Source organism: Cavia porcellus, unplaced genomic scaffold, assembly GCF_034190915.1.
Source record: "Cavia porcellus strain 051 isolate PalLab524CR breed Dunkin Hartley unplaced genomic scaffold, mCavPor4.1 scaffold_9, whole genome shotgun sequence".
Classification (NCBI taxonomy): domain Eukaryota; kingdom Metazoa; phylum Chordata; class Mammalia; order Rodentia; family Caviidae; genus Cavia; species Cavia porcellus.
The window spans coordinates 75,542,335-75,562,293 of record NW_026947492.1 but is presented as its reverse complement, the minus strand read 5'-3'; the positions used below and the strand labels follow the sequence as shown (position 1 = coordinate 75,562,293).

The following is a 19,959-nucleotide window of genomic DNA, read 5'->3' as shown; positions in this document are numbered from 1 at the left end:
TGGCTTGTCTTCTGTCGCTCCCCGTCGCACACCAAGCTCTAACCACCATTTCCCCCACTGGGCGCCTTCTTTCCCCTCACTTTCCATCCTCTCCAGCCTACAAGCCCATCCGCAGATGCCGCCCACAGAAGGACAACCTGATGGGGCGAGCCCTGAGGCACACACCCATGATCCAGCCCCACATGTGTGTTTCTCCAGCTTCCCTTCTGCTTCTTTTAAATGGAAAGATTCCATGACTAGACATTTTCTGTGACCCTTAAACTTCATAATGAGACACAGAGAGAAATGGGCATTTCAAAAGAGTCAACAAATTAATGAACTTTTTGCTAAGAGAACGACAATACAACGATACAACTCCATGATCTTTTATTTTGAATCCTCCGCCCTTTTCTTTTATAAAAAGGACAATGTGGACGCGACAGAGCATTTGAACACTAAAGAAAAGCAAAGGTGAAAAATTCCTCCCTTGAAAAGTCATTTTGCAAACACTGGTCATGCACAGGGGTGGCAGTGCCTGAACGGTCTCTGGAGAAGCCCAGGTCTGCCCTCCTCCTCCCACTGCAGTAACTCTGGCTGTCTGGGTGCCAGTTTTGTGACATCTGCCTCCTGCTCCATGCAGAGCTCAGGGAGGGCAGGGCAAGGCCGCTGTTGTATTGTGCAGTGTGCCCGATCTGTCAGCTCCCAGCGGTCACCACCTCTGACACACGGGGAACAAGCAGGCACTGGAGCAGCGTGGGAGCAGTGAAGTTCTGATTTTGGGGCAGGAAGTTTTGTGCAGTAAAAACATTAATCTTTCCCTGTAAATTTAAATAAGTACATTGAAGCCATGACGTTCTGGAGAATGGGACCAAAACTTCGGATTTCAGTGACCTCTGACAAGGGCGGGAATACACCTGTCAGAGATGAAGAGGGCGCCCCCCTGGTTCATGTCACCCCAGTGAGCAGTGTGGTCCTTGCCGCCTGGTGTCTGAAGAGCTCACTGTCCTTTGGCCCCGACGGTGCTGCCACAGGACAGAATCCGTTTCACAGTGGAATAACCTTGTCTTGAGCGTCTACACCCCTTTTCCTTATCATCCCTCCGTAGTGGACCCCTCTGGGCTCTTGTGAGTAGAAGTGTGGGAGACATGCAAATGCAATGTCTCCTTGACACTGTGATGCAGTTCCTTCGGGACAGGCGCTGTCAGGAAAGACAGAGTTTCCGCTTGATTTCTGGGACCCAGCGAAGGAGTAGTGAGGCACACTCCTGGGTGAGTTTGGGTGGGTCACAGAGGGGGGCCCTTAAATGCTGTATCCAGCCCCTGGCCCCTTTCGCTCTGGTACTGTTCCCCTTCTGACAGTGCTCTACATGCCCTTCCACCATGATGTCCCTGCCCTTAGCCAGCCAGCCAAGGACTGAGTCCCCTGAAACCCCAGCCAAATCCAGCCTCTCCTTTATGTCTCAGATGCAACAGGAAAACTGATCGGCACAGGTGCCCAGTAGTGAGACTCTGAGGCCACCATGCTGGTTTCCATAATGGGTGCTCTCGTCTACAATCAAGAGGTGGGACCTGCATGTGGCGATGGGACCACTCGGGCTACTGAAATGGGTGCGTTTTGCCTTCTTAAGTGGCTTTTGGGAGTGCACCTCTGCCACATGAGGAGAAGCGTCCCTCCCCTCTGGAGGGATCATGGCTCCCTCCTGGAAGTGGTGACTGGGCCCTTCACAGACACCAAACCTGTTAGCACCGCAGTCTTGGACTTCCTGGCCTCCAGAACTTAGGGAAATAAAGCTCTGTCTTCTGTAAATTACCTGGTGCCATCTGGTGAAGAACATGGTGGAGTCCACACTACAAAAAGAGACACAAGGCTGAAGATCAGCTCCAAAGAGAGCACAGGGTGGGGCCTTTCACCCCGCAGTGACAGCCTCTCCTCACCTGAGCCCACCTCCACAGAGAGTCAGCTTGGCATCCCTAACACATGCACCTTCCAAACCCTGCCCTTGAGCACAGGTGGCTTTGGGAGATGTCTAATATAAACCATGGCATAGAGTAGGGATCTCTCTGCTTTCCGCAAGTCTGTGGGAGCACACTATTGTCGTAAGGGAATCTACCTTAAACTCCTGAGGAGCCCCACAGCCATGCAGAGGCCTAGAGCACAGGTCCTGGGGTGATCGAGGCCCACTGAGAGGTAGAACCAGCACCACAGCACACACAAAGCCCGGCCCCTCTGAGCCTCTCGGCTCAAGGCCTGCTAGGGTTTCCATTTGTGTGTACTCTGAGGCGGGGCCTGTGGATGCTGATGGGATCAAGGGGTGCCAGAGCAGGCTTGCGGCAAGGAGGTGGGGCCTGGTCGGAGGTGGTGGCCACCAGGGAGTGGCCCTCCCCAGCTCCTTCCCCTCTCTACTTCTTGTCTGCCATGATGTGAGCAGCTCTCTCCTGCCAGACCCTTCCACCAGGCCTTCCTGTCTTGGATCCGGCAGGCCATGGCCTGAAACATTAGCCAAAATGGACTCCACCTTTATGTTGTGGGTGTCAGGTATTGTGTCCCAGTGATGGAAAAGTGACACTGTGCCTCATCTCCTGTGTGCAGGCCTGGCCATCAGCATCTCTCCTCCTGATGAACCACCCTGTCTCAGTAAATCTCAGTGGATAACAGGACGGGATCCTAGGGGGAAGCCAGCCGTGAGTGTGTGTGTGTGTGTGTGTGTGTGTGTGTGTGTGTGTGTGTTGTGTGTGTGTGTGTGACATCCTGCCTTATCCTTAGGGCCCAGGGGGCTTATAGCGATGCAGACAGAGGATCCAGAAGAGTACACAGGCCCCTGGAGGGGAGGGCAGACACTCTGTCATCTACTCCCTGGCCCGCACCCCATGCTTGCCCTGGGCAGCCAGCACCAGCTGCACCAGCACCAGCACCCCAGTGCAGCTTCCTTCTCTGGCCACTCCCCCAGAGTACCTAGTGCCAGTACTGAGGCACTGGAACACGACAGCAAGAAGACCCCGCGCCCACAGAGCTCAGGTCCCCGGACACCCCATTCTTCTGACTGCAGCAAGGAAGTTAGAGAACGGCAAGTTTAACTCAGCACAGGCTTAGGGGAGATGGAATTACTGTTTCTAAAATCATGAAGGGCTCCCACATGATTTATCCTTTTATTTGGGTTTTAACTGTGCTGTTTTATGGGAACTTTTATTTGAAGAGGCCGCAGCTTCCTTTTGGAGCTGAATAAGTTATGAACTGTCAGCGGCTCTGGACCGGGCAGCAGCAGGACAGACTAGCTTACATGGGGCTCGGAGTGCACTGCCTTGGTTCCACTTTAATACTGGCTACATATGAGGCTTTACATTAGATTTGTCTAATGAGATTGGGCTCTGGGCAGGTCATTTAGCATTGGGGTGTCAATTTCTTCATCTCTAAAATGATAATATTCGTGTGCTCTAGGATCAAGTGACATGACGTATGCAAAACACTTAAGAGAGGATGGGGGTTGGGGTAGCACCACTGTCTGTCACTAAATAGGGTTTATAGAGCCACTGTCTAGACAGAGGCACTGCTGTGGCCACTGAGCTGTAACTTCATTATGGTCACTTCCAGGAGCCACTGTGAGTTTCTCGACCTTGAATCTGTTCTCACCAACATATGGAATACACCTTGAGCACATAAAACATTCAGAAATTCAGAAATTAAACTGGGTGTGGTGGTGCACACCTGTAATTATAGCACTGAGGAGGCTGAGGCAGGAAGATTGCCTGAGTCTGAGGCCAGCCTGGGCTCCAAAGCAAGTCCTGTCACACACAAAAAGAAACAAACAGAAGAGAGAGAGAGAGGAAAACAAGAAAGAAAAAGAAATCTACTGTAGCATAAAGACAAAAGAATCGCACAATTCAGGGCCTCAGTCAGTTTGATCACTGAAGTCTGGATTACAAGAATCTAGAGCAGTTTCCTGAAGCCCTGCAAAGATAAAGGATTCCAACATTGGTGGATTCTGAGGGCCCCAGGCCAAAACACAGAGAGTTGCATTATTTTGCTTGGCTCCCCCAAAATAAATGTGAATCTTAGTCAACAAGCAAGCCATGTTTATCGTGTTCAGGGCTGTGAAGACCCTGTGGACTCTCGGCAGAGTGGACCAGGTCCCAGAGTTAAGACCAGGGCAGCAGAGACAGACTGAGACCCTTAAGGTGTGAGACCGGAAGCTGGCCTGCCCAGCTCCAGGGCTGAGCTAGAAACCCCAGGAGCTCCAAGCAGGGTTTCATCCTGTGCCCCTCGCCCACGAGAAGGAGCCAGCTCTGGGAAGCTGCAGCACTTAACCCTGGGACAGTCTCGACATTAGGGGAGCAGTGCTTTCCCACATCAGTGGCCACAGCTCATCCGAGAAGAGCAGGGAACAACAGAGGGGAGGGGTCAAAGGGGCCTTGAGCTGAACACAAGTAAAAACAACACCTAAAATCCGCACCGGCATTAGCAGGTAATGAAATCTTATTTTCAAAGCTCTCGTGCACTCTTAGAGAGCTGTGCTAACTTTTGTTCTCAATGGAAAGCTTTGGGTACATGTACTATTGTCTACAAAGTCTGCAAGAAGGCAGCTCAAAGCCCCAGGGAAACGAGCGTGTGCCCTAAATGGCGGCTGGGAATCGACCAGAGGCAGGCATGTGCCCTGTTTATACTAATGTGTGGACAAGAGGGTGGAAAATATTTTTGCTACAAATAAAACCCTGAGGCTTCTGTGTCATTTCTAAGTGTATCGAAGGGAAAGAAGCCACAATCTGTTTTCAGGCCAGAGTGGAAAGCCTTCAATTCCCTTTGAAAAACCACGTCCAATCTTCTCTTAAATTGAGATGCCAGAGTGAGTAGATTGCTATTTAAATCAGAGAAGGAAATTAGCCCAGGTACTCCGGGTGGAGGAGCGGCCGGCCACGCGAAGATGGACGTGGTGGTAAATAGTCCGTGAATGCGAAATGTGCTCTGCTCTCCTCCCCCAGCAGACCTGACTTCCAACCAATTAGAGAAACAAACGGACTGCTCACCTCTTCCTCCTCACGGGTAAACAACATTTTTCAGCAGCCACTCTGAGATCCCAGTTTGAGCATTTAAGACCAGAGAGTCACAGCTCTTCAAGCTCATGATAGTTTTGGACAGGATCTCATGGAAAAGCCACAACCTCCACCAAATTCTGGGGATTTGCCATAGTAAGGGAAACCTTCCCATCACTACCATTAGCCTGGTCTGGCGTGGAGCTAGGATTTCTTAGAGTGGGCAAAGTCTCATCTCCACTTCGGGAAATATTTTCTCCTGGAGGGGATCAGGGTTGCAGGCTGGGTTCAAAACTCACCAGTGACTACCAGTATCAAGGCTTGGCTGCTATGGCCGTGCAGGAATCCACTGGCTGAGCGCGATAAGGTAGACAGGGCCATCTGAAAAGCGTTGGAACCTCAGGAAGCTGAGCCTTGTGCTGGGTCCTCTTCAAGCTGGGTTAAGGCTCGGCCTACCCTTTGTATAACTCACTGCACTGCAGGGTGACCATAATCCTGGACCCAGGCACCATTCCATCTGGGTTCTGAAGCCAGCTGAGACCTCAGCGACCTGGAAATGGGGTGTGTGATGGGTCAGGAGGCCTCCGTCCAGATCCCAGCAGCTTCTCCTGCAGAGGCGCCCCACCCCGGCCACCAGCTGTCAGAAGCAGACTGTCTGGATGCAGATCCACGTGTGCACACAGAGCCAGTGCTTAGCCCAAGAGGGCATCTGTTCAGGCCAAGACCATTGTCCCTCTGCCCCACAGGCTTTGTGTGGCTCCTTGTGAAGGCTTGGGTCCCAGATGAGAGGTGCACTAGTGATGAGCGGTCCTGCTGCAACATGAGTTTTGCAAAGGTTCAGGTAGGGAGAAGGGGTGAAAGGGATTTCTCTTAGTCTAATATCCTGGTGTTAAATTCAGTCCAAGAGGACTTTGGCCAGAGCAGCAATAACCCAGGACAGAAAAGCGTCCTCCCATAGCAGGAATCTAGGCCGGGTGGGTGTCCGTGACACAGTGGGACACCTCGTGCTGAGCTTGTCTCCCCCAGGGCAGGGGAGGGGGCCCTGGGCCTCAGCCACCCCAACACTCAGACAGGATATGGCAGACGCCAGGGGACAGAAAGGAGCCAAACACAGAGGCTCCTGACACTGTGTAGTCTGAGGTCACAGAGGACTGAAGGGACCTGAGAAGTAACTCTCAGTACGAGAGGCTTCATCTAAACCTCAGAGTCAAGGGCACTTGGGGTACAGGCAGGACATGGCCAAACTCAAATTGCCTAAAGACTTTACTCTCAAGCCCAGGGCCAATCCGAGGCCTGAGTCCCCATGAAGCTGACAGGATTGCGTTTCCCAGCTGCCTTCCGCTTGAGCTTCACAGCACAGGCACAAAGTGAGATCAGCTGGGATCACCCTCATCCAAGCAGAGCAGAGTGCTCCTGTAAAGGATTTGAACACTGTTCTCACAAACAAAGGGAGGAGGGCGGGGTAGGGGAGGTGGAGGCTGGGAAAAGACTGAGCGGAGAGGGGCTTCTTCAGTCACAGTTGCAGGGAACAAAAACCTGGAGGGGGAAGCAGGCTGTTGGACCGCCACCAAATCTCCTCGCTGGAGAGGGAGCCATCTGTGCGCTCGGCCGACGATGCACCGTAACCGCCATGCGGCTCGCGTCTCTGCAGAGCTGGATGCTGCGCTGGCAGATGGACCCCGCTCCCCAATCACTGTGTTATTTGTTTAATAAATTTAATTAATATCCATACTGCATCGTGTGCCTCCCAGGAAAGAGGCTGGAGTGCTCTCTTTCCCCAACAGTTATGTGGTGAGCAGCTTCCCAGAAAACAGCAGATAACAGGGCCCCAGGGCCACTGAAGGACAAAAAGCACCGTGTGCTTTGCTTACCTTACCATGCACGGATTGAGCCCCGAAGGGCCCCGTACGCCTGTGATGGGCTCCCGGAATGCAGTCTGTCTCCCTTAGGGTCTCGTGGATGTGCCGGAATGTTCCTAAAAGAGCCTAGTTGAGCCCCCACACATCCCTTCTATCTACTTCCCCAGCAGGGAGGGCCACGGAGCAGAGGATGTTCTCTGGCTGACAGCTGGTGCCCCTCAAAGTGAAAAGCATCCCAGTCACACAGACTCTGTGCTATTCCCACCCCGCCCCTGGCCCCCAGACAATGTTACAGCTGAAACAAAAGATCCTGGGCCAGATCAAGACAGCAGCTCACTCTAGCCCTTCTTTGCGGAGCCCTTGAGATGGACAAGGGTATGAAAGAAGGCAGGGGATTCTGAGCCTCACTGCTCCTGCCACTGCCCCTCCAGCCAGCAGTTTCATCTGCAGCCTGAGACCCAGCATAAATCCCAAGAAGGAACAGTCCTGCATGGATGGGAGAGGTGGCCCCTGGGTCCTGTGTCCAGGACATCAAGGGTTAAGTGGACATCTTTATTTCAGGGCTTCTCAGAGGCATCCAGGTAGCAGCAGCCACAGTTGTGTCCCCATAGAATGGGTTTGAGAGTCAACATGAAAGATGGCATCTCCCCAGGTCCTGGCCTGCTCAACTGGCGGCCATCTCCAAGACCTGACACAGGGCTGCAGGACAGGAGGCCCCACTAGCGTTTGTGGAATGAATGAATGAAGCAGGTAAAGAAGTGAGCCCTTGGAGGCTTTGCTCAGAGACACTCAGTGGTCTCCTGGACCTGGCACAGAAGAGACTGCATCGAAGGCAACAAAAGCCACTCCCACCCCTGGAAGAACTCGAGGTGGCCGTGTGGAATTCGGAGGCTTCCTATCGAGGCATGAGCTCCCTGGACCAGACTGACATCCCACACGAGCCACCCGCCTCCCTTCTTGTGCTGTAGAAACCCAATTTTGGGGAATTCTTGCCCTCATCAGACCCTTGGGAAGGCTCTAATGTACTCATCTTTAACATTCTCAACCCTTCCTAGAATCTGAGTAACGACAGGCACCGAACCCGTAAGGTTAAAACATTACTCTTGTCGCCTGATTGTTCAACAGCAAAAGCATTTACTTTGAAAAGATTTTTTAATAATCTCCATGTTGAACTCATTAAGCTTGTTATTTATGATAATACGAAAACTTTCAATTTGATTTAATGTAGGTGAACGCTCGTGCACTTTTTCTAGAACAGCCTCCTGTCCCTCAGTCTTTGTGTGATCATTCTCCTCTTCCTCACAACACTAGGCATCTGTGGTTCTTCCCACTCACAGACTGGCCACAGAGCAGCCGCCAGCCTTCCTGCCAAGGATTACCAGGTGACAGCATCTCTCTGCCGGTTCATCTCTTAACTTCTAAGTTTAAAGAACAATATCTTTAAAACAACAACTGACCCTTTAAACAACAACAACTGATCCTTACCTGGTCAGTTCAAGTTGCTGAAGAACCTCACGAAAGAAGATTCCAGAACTGCTTCAGAAAGCAGCAAGAGAAATAGAACATGTTTGCAACTATGGGGAAGATTCTGAGGTGATTCATGGCACTGTGTCCTTTACTGTAACGTTTAAACACTGAATATTTTTTGTGTTCTTTGATCACACTGCATAGTTGTCAGAGGTGAGTTGTTGCATCTGGCCTACACTCAAGTTGGGGCAATGGCACTCCCAAAGTGCATGCCCACACTTACACACATACACACACGCTCACATACACATAAACGTTTACAAAACAATTTATGTCTCCCAACATTTCTGGTCCAAACTAAATGAAAACATTCAGGAAAATATACAACAAAGGTTTTGCTTATTCAACAAGTCTTTACAGACCTCATTCTGGGACATCTGACTAAAAAAGAAAGAAAACTGGAAAGCTTCCCCAGAACGGAGATGGAGATCCCCTGGCCCAGACAAAGCCCACTCTACGAACACTTGCTCAGCTGTGGCAGTGATGGGTGAACCCTCTTGCCTGGAGACCTGAGATGCATGGTCTGGGATCCGCTTTAGATGGGTCTCAGGCTTTCCGTCTCCGTGTGCTCTCCTCTTTTGTTTTAGATTTTGATTGACTGGAATTTGGGAGAGAAGAGGGGTCTTCAGACCCAGGCCACCTCAACGTGGGGCTTCTGTGACAGCAGATGACAAGGACAAGACACTGCCCTCCTGATGCAGAGGTGACAGCGGCTGAGGCAGCCAGGAGAGCAAAGCCCAGCATGTGAAGAGAGGACTGTGCTTCCTGGTGAGAGGAAGAGCCGGCACGCTCCAGGAGCCCTCAGAGGCAGCCCCGGAAGACACGGGGCCAGATGAGGTCACATTGGCCACTGTGGCACTCAGGGAGGTGGAGGATGGGGCCACAGACTTGAAGGATGAAATTCAGTAGGGGTGGAAAGACATGTGGAGAAAGGGACAGAAAGGAGGAGAGGAGAGACAGACAGACACACAGCAGTATTAACAAGCTGAGTGCTGTGGGCAGTAACTTTGAGAAAGAGTCTGACTTTGAGAAAGAGGCTCCCCGGTTCCCTGGAGGAAAATCCTGCAGAACTAAGGTCCTGTTTCCTTTCATTCTGTCTGCCACAATAGAGATCCCTTAGTAGTTTGGAATCATAAAGAGAGCCATGGATGCCCACAAAGAAGCTCCAAGCTCCACCCGCCGCATGCAGGCTCCAGACGAGGGCGCCACTGAGCACCCTCTGCCACTTCCTCTGCCAGGAAAGTGCCCTCTGAGAAGTTCCTACAGAGCCCAGCTATGATCCAGCGGAATCAAACACGCATGGAGCAGCAGGAGCCAGGGCTGCGCTGACAGGAGCTATGTACAGCGCGGGGCCCGGGTTTTTCTTTCTTTCAGTCTCAGTGAAACAGGTTCAGCACTGAATACAGAAAAGCTTTGGTCTGCTCCTAGAAGACCAGCGGCAGGGTGCCCAGCTGTCACACAGCTCTGAATTTTACTTTAGAAAACAAAGAAAGGAAAGAAGAAACAAAAAAAAAGTTTTAAACTCAAATTATGTTGCTGAAAATAAGCAAATTTGCACCCTAAAGTAACCTTAACTCAGAATTCACAGTGATGCCTGCTTTGCTTCACTAAGTTTAAATGACCAGGAAATCTGCTTGGGAAGCAAATATTTTCATTTTCCAAGTCGTGTTATATAAACATTTCTACTACTCACCCAATTCTAGGTCTTTTCAATATGAAAAAGAACAGATTGTGAATTCAGAAGGCAGTAATGGAAGACAAGAGACACAGGGCTCCATAATTTTACCGCTGGGGTTCAGGTCCCGAGGCCGTGAGCTCCCCATTGGCTGCATTTGTTTTAAACTCGGCCTCACAATCCTGCTCTGATCCAAATTCAAAGGGAAATCTATGCAAAACATTTCCCGCAAATTGCAACTCATCTCACAGGAACACCTTTGACCACCTCCGAGTTCTCGGGCAGAGATAACTTCCAAGCCTTTCCCACTGACTTCCATCTCCAAGCTTTAAAAATAGATGTTTCTGTCAGCAGATCCAATTTTCCATGAGGCACAAATAGTTTTCGGACAAATTTACACACACCAGCAGAGAAAACAACCTGGCCCCAATGCTACCCGCTTCCCTAAGTGACTGGGAGCCTGCCCGAGTTGAAAACATCTGTTTGAGAGCCATAACACAGGAATTAATTTTGTGTTAACATAGCCCCAAATGTCTTGCAAATATGCATCTGGAGAGATCCACCACCCTGTGGCTGGATCTGAATAACATTTTCCCAGCACGCATTTCCCCCCTCAAGGGAAAGCACCACACAACTGCTCAGAAATCTCTGAGTCTTGGAAAAGAAGCTGGAAAGCCTTTCTCTTGTAGGTGAAATGGATGCTTCGATGCCCTTCTGTGAGCCAGCGAGCAGATCTACAACCTCCCGCAAGAGTCTTTCAGAATAATCAGCACAGCCTCACCAATGGCATTGGAAAAACACCCCACTGTGCTTCTGTAATTTGCCAGTGAATTTACTCGCCTTGGTAAGTTTCTTGTTCACAGAAAGGGCTGACTTAACTCTCCCTCTCTTCCGTTTGTGTCTAAGCAGCATCTTGTAGTTTGAGCACCAAACCTCAAGGGAATGATGACCCCGGGCTGGCCCTGCCACAGAAGAGGGAGGCACAGGCTGTGCCAGCACCCACGGTCTTGGGGCTACACATGGGGACGCAGTCCACAGCAGGGGCCAGGCCAGTCTCCAGGCCTGCCGGACTGGCCACAGAAGGGACAGAGGAAGACACAATGACCCAGGCTGATGGCTATTTCACTCATGTTTTGTTTTGTTTTTTCCTGATTTTTTTGGAAAAAAGCAACGAAGTTTTAAGAATATTCTCATTATGGTCTGCCGGCTACTCACAAGGGCCTGACAAAGGTTCCGGTCATAATTATCTTTAAAATAGTAGATAATCATTGCTGGGAATTACAACTGTGGACGCTCCCTTTGTAAATACACCCAGGCTGTCACTTGGGGTGCCACCTGCCCCATGGCTCCCCAGGCCCCCAGCAAATGCTGGTCATCAGTGCTCCCCAGGGGCCCACCTGGAGCCACACAGGTGGACAAAGGAGGGCAGTGCTGTGGGGCCCAAACAGGGCCATCTGACGGTGCCTAGCCCCAGCAGAGGCCGCCAAGGTCTCAGGCCAGCTGTGCCCACCCGAGAGGCATCTGCCAACTTGCTATTCCCTTCACCAGTGCCTGCACGGTCCCACACACAGAGGACACGCTGTTCCGGCTCAGTGTGGGGGTCCTGTCTGTGACCCACAGCTGCCTGGCTCTGGGCCCTAGAGGCTCACAACCTGGCGGGAGCACGTGGTGGTTGGAGCTGCTTGTCTCGGGGCTCAGGCACAGCAGCAGAGAGAATGGTACCTTGTGCCCTCTGTGGGCATGTCCCCAGGACCTGTACCACCCCCTCAATACCCCTCATCCACCTCCTGCCACGGTGCCAGCCAGGGACCTAGCCCAGAACTCACACAGGCTCGGAGGACACTCAAGGGCCAATGAGAGCAGCCTCCCAGGCTCGGGGAAACCCTCGGACCGGGACGATACATTTAGGATAAAGGGATTGATAGAAAATTCAGAAGATCCTAGAGCAAGGGCCTCAGCGGGCTGTTTGCACCATCAGAAGCTCTGAAAGGTTCCCATCACTGGACTTCCCTGTGTTCGAACCTGCTACAGCCTGCCCAGCTCCAGGGAGCATTTTATTATCTGTGTCTTATTATGATTCACTTGTATGCTCAACAGTAGGGCACCTGGTGAGACTTCAAAGAATGCTTAGCAAATGGTAGCTTTCTAGAATATCACACTGCTCTGCAGGGGTCATTGTTAACTATGGCGCCCTGGGATTTTGCATATATATATATATATATATATATATATATATACACCCATATATATTTGCATGTATATCATGCATGTATTTCGTATATATATTTTGGCATGTGTATTTTGCACACACACATACACACCTTCTGTCTGTTGCTTTTTCTAGTTGAGAAAAGGAATCAAGATCTGGGCCTCAGCTGGTTTTTCAAAACTGAAAGGATATTTGTGTGTGTGTAAGAAGGGTTGTCAAGCACCATGCTGGGACTGGAAGACATGAACTTCAGGCAGCCTGTGGGGTCCATCCCACAGCCCACTGAGAGTGTGTGAGCTGGACCCCCTTCCTGCTTACAGTCACCTCTGTTTCATTTCTGGAAACCTCTCTCAGCTGCACCCCCAGGCTGCACCTTGGCTTCCTGCAAAGTAAGCACAGACTCTGCTCTGGAGTTTCTCCAGGGGTCTGCATGCTGTGAATGGATGCGGCACCCCCCACCCCCGGATGAGAGAGGACTGGGGGAGCCGGAAGACCCCAAAGCCTCCTAGAGAAGGCAGCGGGCCAAACACACTCATCCTCAGACAAATGTCCAGGCGAGACCTCCGCTCAGAGCTGCGGGAAGGCGTCCCAGAGCTCGCTTGACTGTGAGTAGGATTTTCAAGATAGCATTTCACTGAGGCACGCGCTGAATGCAATCCTAGTGGTCCGATCCTCGCACATTCTGCCAGCTGGGATCCTGGACGTGGAGATGTGGCTGTCTCTCTGGGCCCGAAGCCACCAGGCTGCCTCGCACGGGTCACCGCACACAGCCGTCAGATGGAGGCGCCGGGCGGTCAGCGCCCACACACAGCTCCAAGCTGCCCGTGAGGAGGGAGGAGGCCACGCTCCCACTCCAATCTCCCAAGCCACCCGTTCCTGCGCGGTGAGTGTCAATGGTGAGACTAAACGGATTGTTCGCCTGATTGTGCTCTGCAGCTGAATAATTGCCCCCCTTCCAGGCCGGCTTTGTAACCAGCGAGACAGCGCCCAGCCTGCCAAAACCTCGCTTGGAAGCTAACTTCCTTCTCTCCCGGCACAGAGGAGCCCAACCCCTGTCAGATTTCCAGAAAAGGCAAAACGTGGCAGAAACGTCAGAGAGCGTCTCTCAGCACAGGACGATCTCCACGGAGTTGCACTCAAGAGGACTGTGTGGAATCCCGGAGCACGCTGGTGTGGCGAGCTCTCTGCAGCACTGAGCGCCCTGAAAGTTTCCCTAACGCTGCTCCAGTGGTGAGGGCTGATTTCCCTCAGGGCTCCCCACGGAAACAGCCCCAGGGCACCTGGAGAATCTGGGGGGGGGGCGCAGATTTGCTCCATTTCATAGATCACATTCAAAGAGAAGGGGGCGGGGAGGGGGGCGGAGGATAAAAGGAGGCAGCAGCTGTTTGCAAGGGGGAACCTTATTCATTAAAATAGTATTTACTCATTAAAGAGTCTTCAGGGTGATAGAAGTCAACTAAAGCCTGGTGTGGTGGCTCACACCTATAATCCCTGCATGCAGGAGGCTGAGGCAGGAGAATCCTTGAGAGTAGGAGACCAGCTTAGGCTACAAAGTGAGCTCAAGGCCGGCCTGAACTGCACAGAGACCCTGTCTCAAAAAAAGAAAAAAAAGAAATCAACTAAAGCCAAGACAGAAAGTACTAAACCACAGCAGGACAAGTGAGAACAAAGGAATACGTGAGGGAGACAAGATACGAATTCTAGGTAAAGAAACCCCATAGTATTTAAGTCAAAAAGAACAAAGCTAAATGGGGCACCTTTATAACTCCTCCCACAAAACTTGCTTGAAATGTTTTTTAAAAACTGGAAGTTCTTGAATCAGAGCACCAGTGAAGGGCTGGTTTGCAGCAGCTCCTCTGTCTTAAGCTATTAGCATAGTTACAGTGGAAGAGGTAACACCTCTGGGGCGTGGCTTGGCCGTGGCAAGTTGCTAGGCATGGTGGGTCACATCTAAATCAAAGGTCCCCAAGAGGCCGAGGCAGGAGGACTGCAAATCTGAGGCCAGTCTGCAAACTTAGCAAGACCTCGTCTCCCGAAGGTTATGTCAGCTCGCTTGAATTTTGGACGTCAGCCTTGGGTTTTGGGCAAGACTTCTCCAGAGCAATGTCAGTCTGAAGTATCCCTGGCCGTGTTGGACACAGGAAGACAGATGTTGAGGACCCCGGAGTTGCAGGGCATGGGGGGCCCTCCAGAGTCCTCCCCAAGGTGCTCAGAAAGGAAAGAAGGGAAGAAATGCCCAAATTTCAAACCTACCACTTCCGTTTAATTTTTTTCTCAAGTCCATCTAGGGCTAAGGGATTTTTTTTTGCAAGCATGTTCAGGTCTTGGCCCTACTCTGGCTTCCATGGTCTGTGATTTCCATTTACCAAACCCACTCGGGACGGTCAGAGCCAGCTAGAGCTGCCCAGTGGCCGTGAACTCGGGATCCTCCCTGGAACCCAGTGCCAGGCAGCAGAGGAGCTGCACAGATGGGACCAGAGCTGAGGAGCTCAGCAGGAGAAATGGCTCCTGGACCTTCCATGCTTTTGTCAAAGTATTGCACATTATTGTTATTGGTTATAATGTATAGGAGACAGAAACCATGCTTTTGTCTGCTGTACTATTTCAAAGCCTTATAAATGTTGAGAACAGTGAGTTTGGCTGAGCCATGAGCTGGTTTGAGGAACGATTGCTTTCATTCTCCTCCTGTGACACATGGAGCCGGTCGGCTGCCGCCCACACCTTGGCACCCTGTCACCCGCCTTCCAGGCTCTGGCCTGCTGCAACACTGCATTCTTCCCACTCCCAAGGTCACTGAGTGTCTCCAGGGGTGACTTCCATGTGAGGCTGTCTGCCCAAGTCACCTCCCCCTGGGACAAGTTCCCTCTTTGTCAGAGCTCCTTTCCCGATGTCCAGAAGGCCTTGATTAGGTCACCTCAGTGCAGTTCAGGAGGAAGCCACATCACCTGAGTGCCTAGAAGGAAGACCACTGATGCACTGGTCCCAGTTCAGAAGGGACGCGAAACACAGAGGAGGGAGTCAGGGTGAGGGTGGCACGGGGAGCCGCAGCCCCGCTCCGAGACAGAGGGGAGGCGGTGAGGGCTGTGTAGTGGCACACCTCAGGCTGGCACAGAGGCCTCTGAAATATCTGAGCTGCTGCCCTGTGGAGCGGGGGTTGCTTCCACCTGCTTGGTTCCCAGTAGGACTGGGCCTCAGGACTAGGTGAAAACAAATATCTAGACTCAGTAAAGAGAAAATCTTCTGGGGCCATGACCTGTCTGCCTCTGGAGTTAGCTGCCATGGGATGATTTACCAAAACAGAACAGAGCCTGAGCCTCTCCAAAACTCAGGACAGGCAGTGAAAACACTACTGTAGCCATGGGAAGCCCTGGAAAATCACGGTGGGTGTGAATCCCAGTGAGACCCAGTGAAGGAGATCACAGGAGGGACACAGGAGATGGACACCTCTCAAATTTGGCCTGGACTAGCTTAGCTTCAGACACAAGCCCACTGCCTACCCATGCGCTGGGGACTTCAAACAGCCAGGCCTGGTCACATGTGCCCCTCACAGCCCGGGGTAGCTTCTCCCAGGAAAAGAGGGCTCTGTTCCCAGAGTAAGGGACCACGGGAAGACAAAATTAACAAACATTCATTATGATCCCCAAAAGAGACATGGTAGACTTTTAATGGCAAATTCAGTGGAACTCAGACTTATTTTAAAAATTACAAAACAGGAAACAGAAACACCATGTGTCATAAAACCCACTAAGAACTAAGCTGAATTTGAGTCTAAGCCTTAACCTAAAATTCTAAATTCTAACAATTTTAACACCAATTCCTTTTGTTTCTTAAGATGCCTCAGGTTCCACTTGCCGTGATTCCAGGAGAGCAAAGCTGTACAATTTCTAGGTCCTTAACTTGCCATCCTGTGTCCCTGCACCTCACAGCTCTACTGGGTAAGTGCTGGCCATTGACTTGGTGATGCTCCTTTCCTGCCTCTGCCTCGCTGGCGGGGCCGCTCCCTGCAAAGCCCCCTGGGCGGTGAGAGGCAGGCCAGGACCAGCCCCACGGCCTGTGTCCTAGCAAGCACTCAGCACTACAGTTTCGGTGGCTTCTAACAAAAGGGGGCTTGTCTTCTGCTAGTTTCAAGTTGGAATGAGGCCTCTGCACCCCTCACTTTCCATCCTCAGAGCCAGCCTGCTGTCACTCTGCAGAGCACAAGGCAGGCGCTGGAAACAGCAGGAGCACAGGCTGGAGAGAGACAGGTACCACTGTGGTATAGGGATCACAGGAGATTCCCTGAGGGCGAGGAGAGTGATCTCCAGGCTCAAGGCTGTCCACTGAAAACCAAGTAAGTAAAATCAGGTCTGACAGATGCAACCAGGGTCAGCGTGAGGGTACGAGGACACCCAAGATACAGCAGTCACCCGAGCACGGCTGGCCCATGTTTATCACCTGGCTCCTGCCCTATCCACAGGGGCACCGGGGCCGACTTAATCCATCAGGGTGACTGCATGGGGTTTAGCCTCCAGGTGAACTCGGGAGATAACAAGTGGACACATGGAATAATAAGAGTGGCAGGGCCACTTTGGCTTGTCAAGCATGACATGGAATGTACATATCCTGCAGGAGGACCGCCGGCAACCATTCCTGTAGCTCGTGAGGGCAGATGCCGTTTTAGAGAGGAGGAAAGTAGGTCTCAGAGAATTGCATAAAACCTAACCCAAAGCCACACATCCAGCAAGGACAGAGCCAGGACTTTAACTCAGCCAGTCTGAGTCCTGGTTCTGAGCTCTTACTACCTATATTTTTTTCTTAAGCACTTGGCATCTACTTGATCACTTAATTTACTTCTTAAGGTAACACGGTAACCAGAACTTATCTCCATTTTTCCAGTGGGAAAATGGAGACCTGAAATCATTTGTTCTTGGCCACTGTGGCAGAGCCAGGATTGGAACTCACATCTGTCTACCTCTGGAACTGGCAGTCCAGATCAAATGGGCACACATGGAGATTGGTCCCCTACAATCCATTGTCCCCTTCCTGGAAACAGGTGCCCAGACTAAAACTATACTTCAGAGGCTTCCACACAGTTAGATACTGATGCTGGATTACACTCTCCCACAGGAGCCTTGGTGGAAGTGGAAACTTCTGAATCGAAGTTCCTGGGCTTCCCATCCTCTCCCTGTGACCTGCAGCTCAGAACGCCAAAGGCCCAGCTTCCACCCTGCAGACACAGACTGGACCCATGGGGTGGACAGACTAACATCCCTGAGGATTCAGGGTTCCCAGATGATGTGGGGAGCAGAGAGATCCTGACTTAGAACACACACGTGGAGCTGTGACTTGGCAGAACCATAATCTTTTACCTTACGGAAGCCACTGGGCTCTGGAGTAGCTTGGCCACAGCAGCTTAGGCAAGTTGTAACTAATATCGCCATCATCGTCACTTTTCTCATCACTGAGACACCACAACTCGAAGGAGGAAAGGTTTGTTTTGGTTCATGTTTACAGCCCTCGGTCAACTGACTTTGAGGCAGGATGCATGGCATAGGGGCTTGGCGGAGGAGAGCTGTTTGTGGCATGGGGAGCAGGAAGTGGACCTAAAAGAGGGGTGGAGAGAGGAGATAAACGCTCCAGGATCACTCCTCCGGGGACCGCCACTTCTGCGCAGCCTCCAGCAGCCAGTCAGCTATGTGCCCCCTCAATCCAGTCTCCTCCATAGGTCCCACCCATGAGCACATGAGGCCCCTGGGCAACACCAAACATAAACTGTAACAATAGCCCGCAAGTCCTACCGAGAGAGGAAGGAAGAGGCAGGCGAGGTGGGTGCAGGCAGAGGGGAAGGCAGGGAAGGCAGTCTCTCTGATTCGCTAATGAGGGCAGCCTTTCTGTGAAATCACTGCAACACCTTCTCCTTTCCTACAGATGAGAGAGCACCGTGTGCAGGAGTCACCTGCAGAGCATCATCTACTGCAAAAAAACAAAGCAAACACCAATCACCTGAGACACGACAGCCAATAGGCACTGGGGAAAAGGCCAACATTTTCACCGCTTGTTTTCCTTTTGCTTTATCACATTTAAACGGGCTCAGTTTCTTTTCAAAATGGAGTGAAACCAGTGCTTGATGGACATCATTAGAACCAAGTTAAAATTCACTGAAACAAACCACAGCAAAACTCCCTTAAAACTAAGGTTACTGAATTTAGCCCAAAATCTAACATCCAGCTCAGTTAGTCTGGATGCCACGGCCGTTCTCTTCAGTTAAGCCACCTCTTGTGCTGTTCTGGGTCACAGTCTCCTTTATCTCATTTCTAGAAGACATCAGGAAAGACTTGGGGACAAATGGCAATTTTTAATTCACTCCTGAGTCTCTGATTACCCAAAGATTCCATGAGCTCTTCCAGTGGAAATTGAGAAAGTTTGAGTTTTAGCTTTGCAATGTAAAGAAAATGGATTTCCAGCAAATCACTAAAGTGATCATAACTTTCAGCACTAATGCCACATCAGGGCGTTTCTCTACTGGAACAATAAAAAAGCGTGGTACTTGCAAGGATATCCTAGTGAAGCTTAAAGAAGAAAAAAGCTACAAACACAATCTAAAACAGCACAGAAAATATAGTTAAATAAAATATGGCCCCTTCCTAAGGGAAATACAAGGTTGATATTTAAAAACAAATCCAAACAATCCAAAGTAAAAGCACTGAGAAATAAGTTAAACCTTCTCTCTATTTAACAGAGACACCAAAGAGCATTTTGCATAGCTCAGCACTACACATCCAAGACAGACACCATGCGGCGTGGGGCTCAGGTGCACAGGTTGTGTGGGAGCAGAGATGGTGCAGAGGAGCAGACAGACACACTGAAATCGGGGCTGCTGAGACCATCACACTAAGTGAGACGAACCAGACACACAGCTCACCCATTACATGGTTTTTCCTACCTGAGAAACCCAAAGTACAAACAAAGAGCAAAAGGAAACTAGCTCTCGCTAACAGGAAGTAGGAAATAGATCTTTCTCTAGTGGAAAGGAGATTAAGAGAGGAAGGGAAGGAGGGGGCAGGTGGAGGAAAAGAGAGGTGAAAAGGAATGAAGATATGTTCTGTACGTGGACCAGCCCTACACAAGGAATGCAAACATTATGTACTGCAAACATGGACTAATAATAATTAAGTTAGTGAGTTAACCCAGGGTATCCCACTGGGCTTCTTAACTGAGTGAAGGGCATTTAAAAGTGAATCTGTTCTGTACAATAAGGTTGAGTAATTGTATTTGTGTCTGGATGTCCCCCAAAGCCTAATGCAGTCATGGAGGCAGGCTTCTAGAGTTTGTGACTGATTCATGGTCCAATGCTGGGATTATGGATGTCAGTGCTACACCCAAATGGGTGAGGCCTACATACAAAATAAGGGACAGAAAGAGTCTCCTCTTGTGCACCTCCTTTTTTGCTTGTGTTGCTTTTGCTGTTTTCTTCCACCATGAATTGCTGCCCTCTGCCATGTGCCACCCTGCCTTGGAGCCAACTGATTATGGATTGAAACCTCCATAAACTGTGAGCTAAATAAACCTTTCCTTCCTTAATTTTGAGTGTCAGGTATTTTATCTCAGCAACAAGATAAAAGTAACCAGCCCAGTAACATAACAATCATTGACATGACAATTAATGCATAACAATTATTGCATCCTGATGTGTATGAAATCAAGATA

General features: G+C 50.7%; 1 long non-coding RNA gene across 2 annotated transcripts; it reads right to left on the bottom strand.

The window, feature by feature from the left end:
• Positions 1-362: 362 nt before the first annotated feature.
• Positions 363-7,062, bottom strand: LOC134477587 (uncharacterized). Of its 2 annotated transcripts, none has more exons than XR_010049594.1 (4): positions 6,875-7,062; positions 5,303-5,553; positions 1,716-1,826; positions 363-1,177 (listed from the first exon to the last, which is right to left on the bottom strand). It is a non-coding gene; the product is annotated as an uncharacterized LOC134477587 (long non-coding RNA). The 2 variants fall into 2 exon arrangements; XR_010049593.1 differs by having other exon boundaries at positions 1,790-1,826.
• Between the last annotated feature and the right edge of the window lie 12,897 nt (positions 7,063-19,959).